This window comes from Dendrobates tinctorius, unplaced genomic scaffold, assembly GCF_039654945.1.
Source record: "Dendrobates tinctorius isolate UK_male_01 unplaced genomic scaffold, ASM3965494v1 ptg000020l, whole genome shotgun sequence".
NCBI lineage: Eukaryota > Metazoa > Chordata > Amphibia > Anura > Dendrobatidae > Dendrobates > Dendrobates tinctorius.
This window is the reverse complement of record NW_027361688.1, coordinates 2,117,055-2,126,774: the sequence shown is the minus strand read 5'-3', so window position 1 is coordinate 2,126,774 and position 9,720 is coordinate 2,117,055.

Genomic DNA, 9,720 nt, shown 5'->3' with positions numbered 1-9,720 from the left:
CAAGAATATAACTACTATAATACTGTCCTTAAATACAAGAATATAACTACTATAATACTGCCCCTATGTACTAGAATATAACTACTATAATACTGCTCCTATGTACAAGAATATAACTACTATAATACTGCTCTCTATGTACAATATAACTACTATAATACTGCAACATCACGAAACAATCACTGACCTCAGGGAGACCAGTCAAAGAAAACACTGCGGCAGCCGGCAAAGGCGCTCATTCACAGTGAAATCCTAGGTGCATTGCTCCCTGGGAAATACGAATATGCAAATAAAGTCCGTGGAGCCTCATTTAAGAGTCTCAAACACGGGACTAGACAGATCTTCCTCCAGGGAAGGACCCAGCCAAGGGGTGGCTCCTTTCGGAAACCACCATTAACACCATACCATACTATAATACTGCCCCTATGTACAAGAATATAACTACTATAATACTGCCCCTATGTACAAGAGTATAACTACTATAATACTGCCTCTATGTACAAGAATATAACTACTATAATACTGCCCGTATGTAGAAGAATATAACTACTATAATACTGCCCCTATGTAGAAGAATATAACTACTATAATACTGCCCCTATGTACAAGAATATAACTACTATAATACTGCCCCTATGTACAGGAATATAACTACTATAATACTGCCCACTATGTGCAAGAATATAACTACTATAATACTGCCCCTATGTACAAGAATATAACTACTATAATACTGCCCCTATGTACAAGAATATAACTACTATAATACTGCCCCTATGTACAAGAATATAACTACTATAATACTGCCCCCTATGTACAGGAATATAACTACTATAATACTGCCCCTATGCACAAGAATGTAACTACTATAATACTGCCCCTATGTACAAGAATATAACTACTATAATACTGCCCCCTATGTACAAGAATATTACTACTATAATACTGCCCCTATGTACAAGAATATAACTACTATAATACTGCTCCTATTTACAAGAATATAACTACTATAATACTGCTCCTATGTACAAGAATATAACTACTATAATACTGCCCCCTATGTACAAGAATATAACTACTATAATACTGCCCCTATGTATAAGAATATAACTACTATAATACTGCCTCCTATGTACAAGAATATAACTACTATAATACTGCCCCCTATGTACAAGAATATAACTACTATAATACTGCCCCTATGTACAAGAATATAACTACTATAATACTGCTCCTATGTACAAGAATATAACTACTATAATATTGCCTCCTATGTACAAGAATATAACTACTATAATACTGCCCCCTATGTACAAGAATATAACTACTATAATACTGCCCCTATGTACAAGAATATAACTACTATAATACTGCCCCTATGTATAAGAATATAACTACTATAATACTGCCTCCTATGTACAAGAATATAACTACTATAATACTGCCCCCTATGTACAAGAATATAACTACTATAATACTGCCCCTATGTACAAGAATATAACTACTATAATACTGCTCCTATGTACAAGAATATAACTACTATAATATTGCCTCCTATGTACAAGAATATAACTACTATAATACTGCCCCTATGTACAAGAATATAACTACTATAATACTGCCCCCTATGTACAAGAATATAACTACTATAATACTGCCCCCTATGTACAGGAATATAACTACTATAATACTGCTCCTATGTACAAGAATATAACTACTATAATACTGCCTCCTATGTACAAGAATATAACTACTATAATACTGCCCCCTATGTACAAGAATATAACTACTATAATACTGCCCCCTATGTACAAGAATATAACTACTATAATACTGCCCCCTATGTACAAGAATATAACTGCTATAATACTGCCCCCTATGTACAGGAATATAACTACTATAATACTGCCTCCTATGTACAAGAATATAACTACTATAATACTGCCTCCTATGTACAAGAATATAACTACTATAATACTGCCCCTATGTACAAGAATATAACTACTATAATACTGCCCCCTATGTACAAGAATATAACTGCTATAATACTGCCCCCTATGTACAGGAATATAACTACTATAATACTGCTCCTATGTACAAGAATATAACTACTATAATACTGCCCCCTATGTACAAGAATATAACTACTGTAATACTGCCCCTATGTATAAGAATATAACTACTATAATACTGCCTCCTATGTACAAGAATATAACTACTATAATACTGCCCCTATGTACAAGAATATAACTACTATAATACTGCCCCTATGTACAGGAATATAACTACTATAATACTGCCCCTATGTACAAGAATATAACTACTATAATACTGCCCCTATGTACAGGAATATAACTACTATAATACTGCCTCCTATGTACAAGAATATAACTACTATAATACTGCCCCTATGTACAAGAATATAACTACTATAAAACTGCCCCCTATGTACAAGAATATAACTACTATAATACTGCTCCCTATGTACAAGAATATAACTACTATAATACTGCCCCCTATGTACAAGAATATAACTACTATAATACTGCCCCCTATGTACAAGAATATAACTACTATAATACTGCTCCTATGTACAAGAATATAACTACTATAATACTGCCCCCTATGTACAGGTATATAACTACTATAATACTGCCCCCTATGTACAGGTATATAACTACTATAATACTGGCCCTATGTACAAGAATATAACTACTATAATACTGCCTCCTATGTACAGGTATATAACTACTATAATACTGCCCCCTATGTACAGGTATATAACTACTATAATACTGCCCCCCTATGTACAAGAATATAACTACTATAATACTGCCCCCTATGTACAGGTATATAACTACTATAATACTGCCCCCTATGTACAAGAATATAACTACTATAATACTGCCCCTATGTACAAGAATATAACTACTATAATACTGCCCCCTATGTACAGGTATATAACTACTATAATACTGCCCCCCTATGTACAAGAATATAACTACTATAATACTGCCCCCTATGTACAGGTATATAACTACTATAATACTGGCCCTATGTACAAGAATATAACTACTATAATACTGCCCCCTATGTACAGGTATATAACTACTATAATACTGCCCCCTATGTACAGGTATATAACTACTATAATACTGCCCCCCTATGTACAAGAATATAACTACTATAATACTGCCCCCTATGTACAGGTATATAACTACTATAATACTGCCCCCTATGTACAAGAATATAACTACTATAATACTGCCCCCTATGTACAAGAATATAACTACTATAATACTGCTCCCTATGTACAAGAATATAACTACTATAATACTGCCCCCTATGTACAAGAATATAACTACTATAATACTGCCCCCTATGTACAAGAATATAACTACTATAATACTGCTCCTATGTACAAGAATATAACTACTATAATACTGCCCCCTATGTACAGGTATATAACTACTATAATACTGCCCCCTATGTACAGGTATATAACTACTATAATACTGCCCCCCTATGTACAAGAATATAACTACTATAATACTGCCCCCTATGTACAGGTATATAACTATTATAATACTGGCCCTATGTACAAGAATATAACTACTATAATACTGCCTCCTATGTACAGGTATATAACTACTATAATACTGCCCCCTATGTACAGGTATATAACTACTATAATACTGCCCCCCTATGTACAAGAATATAACTACTATAATACTGCCCCCTATGTACAGGTATATAACTACTATAATACTGCCCCCTATGTACAAGAATATAACTACTATAATACTGCCCCTATGTACAAGAATATAACTACTATAATACTGCCCCCTATGTACAGGTATATAACTACTATAATACTGCCCCCCTATGTACAAGAATATAACTACTATAATACTGCCCCCTATGTACAGGTATATAACTACTATAATACTGGCCCTATGTACAAGAATATAACTACTATAATACTGCCCCCTATGTACAGGTATATAACTACTATAATACTGCCCCCTATGTACAGGTATATAACTACTATAATACTGCCCCCCTATGTACAAGAATATAACTACTATAATACTGCCCCCTATGTACAGGTATATAACTACTATAATACTGCCCCCTATGTACAAGAATATAACTACTATAATACTGCCCCCTATGTACAAGAATATAACTACTATAATACTGCTCCTATGTACAAGAATATAACTACTATAATACTGCCCCCTATGTACAGGTATATAACTACTATAATACTGCCCCCTATGTACAGGTATATAACTACTATAATACTGCCCCCCTATGTACAAGAATATAACTACTATAATACTGCCCCCTATGTACAGGTATATAACTACTATAATACTGGCCCTATGTACAAGAATATAACTACTATAATACTGCCTCCTATGTACAGGTATATAACTACTATAATACTGCCCCCTATGTACAGGTATATAACTACTATAATACTGCCCCCCTATGTACAAGAATATAACTACTATAATACTGCCCCCTATGTACAGGTATATAACTACTATAATACTGCCCCCTATGTACAAGAATATAACTACTATAATACTGCCCCTATGTACAAGAATATAACTACTATAATACTGCCCCCTATGTACAGGTATATAACTACTATAATACTGCCCCCCTATGTACAAGAATATAACTACTATAATACTGCCCCCTATGTACAGGTATATAACTACTATAATACTGGCCCTATGTACAAGAATATAACTACTATAATACTGCCCCCTATGTACAGGTATATAACTACTATAATACTGCCCCCTATGTACAGGTATATAACTACTATAATACTGCCCCCCTATGTACAAGAATATAACTACTATAATACTGCCCCCTATGTACAGGTATATAACTACTATAATACTGCCCCCTATGTACAAGAATATAACTACTATAATACTGCCCCCTATGTACAAGAATATAACTACTATAATACTGCTCCTATGTACAAGAATATAACTACTATAATACTGCCCCCTATGTGCAAGAATATAACTACTATAATACTGCCCCCTATGTACAAGAATATAACTACTATAATACTGCTCCTATGTACAAGAATATAACTACTATAATACTGCCCCCCTATGTACAAGAATATAACTACTATAATACTGCCCCCTATGTACAGGTATATAACTACTATAATACTGGCCCTATGTACAAGAATATAACTACTATAATACTGCCCCCTATGTACAGGTATATAACTACTATAATACTGCCCCCTATGTACAGGTATATAACTACTATAATACTGCCCCCCTATGTACAAGAATATAACTACTATAATACTGCCCCCTATGTACAGGTATATAACTACTATAATACTGCCCCCTATGTACAAGAATATAACTACTATAATACTGCCCCCTATGTACAAGAATATAACTACTATAATACTGCTCCTATGTAAAAGAATATAACTACAATAATACTGTCCCTATGTACAAGAATATAACTACTATAATACTGCTCCTATGTACAAGAATATAACTACTATAATACTGCTCCTATGTACAAGAATATAACTACTATAATACTGCTCCCAATGTTCTGTATTGTAAACCTGAGTGAGTCGAAAGCTTATAAATTCTTTTTGTCGTTTGCTCCATAATGACCCGTTATTCTCCAGCAGTAGTCTGTGTTGCGGGGGGTAAGGACCACCCTTAGTTGCCCCCATCTTACTTATTTGCCCCCTCCCCCACACTGTCGCCTCTGAGGTTCCGTGTCCTGTAATTCCCCGGCATTTCTGACCCCCGTCGCCTCTGGTCGGGTCACTCAGGTTCTGGGTCTTTCTGGGATCAGCCGGCGCTTCCTGTGGGGTTAATGGAGTGTGCGGATTATTCATTAATCTGTGGACGTGTAGATGAGGTCGTTATTGGTGCAGAATATTACCGGTATTTCCGCGCCGGTGGCTGTTTCCTCCTTAAAACCTGAAAATGGGACATTAAACTGAAGGGACCTGAATGTTTGTCGGTGGAGCCCCCTGACCTGCACTGATGGGGGCAGTGCCGTATGTGGTGCCACAGCATACTGCCCCCACCTGGTGATGGCCGCTTCCTGCGGAGTCATTCATCATGTCATGTAGCGCTTTTTTCTGATTGATGTCTGCGCCGTCCTTGGTGTCTCCGTTCATCTCCTGTATGTCTGATCTGAGCGCTCTCGTCTGAGGTTATGGTCTGAGGTCTCATTTAGCTGAATCGTCTTTTTTTCCCTCCTTCAATTCCTGGACATTCAATTACCAGAATTAGCATAAGGAGACATTAGTCCATAATTAATCAGGAGGTTAATTATCCAGCATATTACTGGACGAGACGCCGCGAGGAGGAACGATCCGATTAGTGACCCTCGCCCTGCACTGACCGTACGACCATAAGGCCGTGACCGCGAGTCGCCTGTCTCCTGCCGTAATGTCCCACAGAGAGGATTCCTGGTAGAAACATCCGCTACAGACGGGTCACATGTGATGGTCAGGAACGAGAAGCCGCCAGCAGCCATTAGGGGGCGAAATTGAGTAGCAATGAGGAACCATGGCCCAGTGGGTATTTGACAGGAAGGGATTAGGGGACACCACGAGGAAGAGGGGCTGTCCAAAAAGGCCTCTGGTCACCCCTCCAGAGGAGAAAAATGGGGGCATGGATGGTGCCTTGAAAGGAGGTGGAGATGAGTGGCATGTGAAAAGGTTTGTCTATTTGGGAAAACAGGCAGCGGGGTTTAGGTCCTGAGATCACTCCTGACCACTCAAGATCACTCACGATCACTCCCGAGCCACTCAAGATCACTACTGATCACTCACAATCTCTCCTGACCCACTCATGATTATTCCCGAACTTCTTCTGATCACTCACAATCACTTTCTATCACTACCAATCAATGATGAACACTCCTGATCACTGACGAACACTGATGATCTCTCCTGATCACTGCCGATCATTCCATATCATTCACAATCACTCATATTCACTCCTGACCACTCCCAATCACTAATAATCACTACCTATTTCTCACAATCTTTCCCGACCATTATTCATGAATCGCGATCACTCATAATCATTCACGATTACTGCCGACCACTCAAGATCACTCACATTCACTCATTATCACTCACAATCACTCACGATATGTCAAGATCACTCCCAATTACTCCTGACCACTCACAATCACTCTTTTTTACTCCCAATCACTCCTTATCACTTTCAATCACTATCACTCCCGATCACTGATGATCACTCCTGATCATTGCCGATCATTCTCTATTGCTCACAATCACTCCTGATCACTCTTAATCATTCCATATCACTCCCAAGCAATCACATCAGTGCCGATTACTGCTGAGCATTCACGATCACTCTCTATCACTTCCGATCACTCAAGATCACAACCACTCTTACTCACTGATGATCATTCTCTATCACTTGCAATCACTCACAATCCCTCCTGAGCACTCACGATCACTCCCAACCACTCACTATCTGTCCTTATCACTCCTGATCACTCTTGAGTACCGATTCTTACCACTCACGATCACTCCCAATCACTCCTGACCATTCACTATCTCTCCGTATCACTCCTGATCGCTCTTGATGAGTACCGATTCTTACCACTCATGATTATAGACTCTCACTCAAACTTGGCAAATGCAATTTACACGGATGGAGTCGGTACTCTTTAACAAAAGTGAACATCACAATGCTGATAGAAACTCCCTGACAAGACATTTATAAAAACATGAGACTACTGCAAGCCTCTTGATTCTTTCTCGTAAAAGGTCCATTACTGCACATCAATAATTTGAAAAAGTCCCCTAATATCTTACTCCTTGGCTGAGATCTGATCACATCAAACTACAGGCCCGAAGCCTGAGGCTGCACTACTGAGAGATTCCTGTCAGGTGCACTGTCGTCATGGAGATCTGGCAAGGATCCGAATTACCATCCTCATCACTATCCTCATCCGCTCTAGCAGTGATGTATTAGGGAATTGATAGGCCATATTTTATGAGCATGGGATGTATTGTGAAGACTGGCCACAACCCTGATGGAGCTGTCATGGCCGCCATGTTGGTTATCGCCCAGCTTGTCCCCATCAAGAGAAGAAATGGTTTACTAGAAGGAGATTATTAGGGACCGTTGGGGTAGCTGTGCGCCGTCACTTTAATTCTGATGTTACTAAGGGAAGAAACTAGATCCAGGACATGGACCTGGCGTAGCCATCCCGGCCTGACCTCCTGGCTGACATAATCGCATCCTGAATCCAGAATTATCCCCGGAGCAGAGCGGCGGTGACTCACGCCCCGAGCACGCACATCGTTACATAATTGTCTCCGTAATTATCTCTCATTGAAGGTTCTCAGCCAATCAGACGAGAGAGAGAACCGTGCAGAACCGGACCGCCACAGCGCGCCCCGATCTCTGTACTCAGGACACGTGTCGTGCTGAACTCCTGGGCAGAATGTTCTATAGAGGGAAGAAAGAAAGAAAGAAAGAACACTGAGAGAGAACAGAAAGAAAGAAAGAAAGATAGAGAAAGAAAGAAAGAAAGAAAGAAAGAAAGAAAGAAAGAAAAAGAGAGAAGGAAAGAAAGAGAAAGAGAGAAAAAGAAAGATAGAGAAAGAAAGAGAAAGAGAGAAGAAGAAAGATAGAGAAAGAAAGAAAGAACACAGAGAGAGAACAGATAGAAAGAAAGAACGAGAAAGAGAAAAAGAAAGAAAGAAAGAAAGATAGAGAAAGAAAGAAAGAAAGAAAGAAAGAAAAAAAAAGAGAGAAGGAAAGAAAGAGAGAAGGAAAGAAAGAGAAAGAGAGAAAAAGAAAGATAGAGAAAGAAAGAAAGAACACAGAGAGAGAACAGATAGAAAGAAAGAACGAGAAAGAGAAAAAGAAAGAAAGAAAGAAAGAGAAAGAAAGAGAGAGGAAAAGAAAGAAAGAAAGATAGAGAAAGAAAGAAAGAAAGAAAGAGAAAGAAAGAAGGAAAGAAAGAGAAAGAGAGAAAAAGAAAGAAAGAACACAGAGAGAGAACAGATAGAAAGAAAGAAAGAGAAAGAGAGAAGGAAAGAAAGCGAAACAGAGAAAAAGAAAGAAAGTAAGAAAGAAAGATGAAAGAAAGAAATAAAGAAAGAACACAGAGAGAGAACAGATAGAAAGAAAGAGAAAGATAGAAAAAGAAAGAGAGAAGAGAGAGAGAGAAATCAAGAGACAAAGAGAGAAGAGAGAAAGAAAGGGAGAAAGAAAGAAAGAAAGAAGGAAAGAAAGAGAGAGAATGAATGAATGAGAGTGAGGGAAGCAAAGGAAGGAAAGAGAGGAAGGGAAGAAGGAAAGGAAAGAATTATGGAGTGAAGGAAGGAGGGGACAGGATAGGAGGTAGAAAAGGAAGGAAGGAGTGAGGGAAGGAAGGAAAGAATAAATGAAAGTGATAAGAGAGGGAAGGAAATAGTCTGGGAGGGAAGAAGGAAAAAGATAGATGTGTAGGAAGAAGGGTGTAGGAGAGAGTGAATGAAGTAAGGATGGAAGGAAGAGAAGAAGGAAGGCGGGAGGGAAAAAAGAAAGGAGGGAAGGAAGGAAAAAGGGAGAAATGAAGGAAGGGAAAATGGAAGGAGGGAAGACAATAATGAAAAGGGGAGGAAAGGAAGGAGAAAAAAGGAGAGAAAGAAGGAGGGAGAAAAGG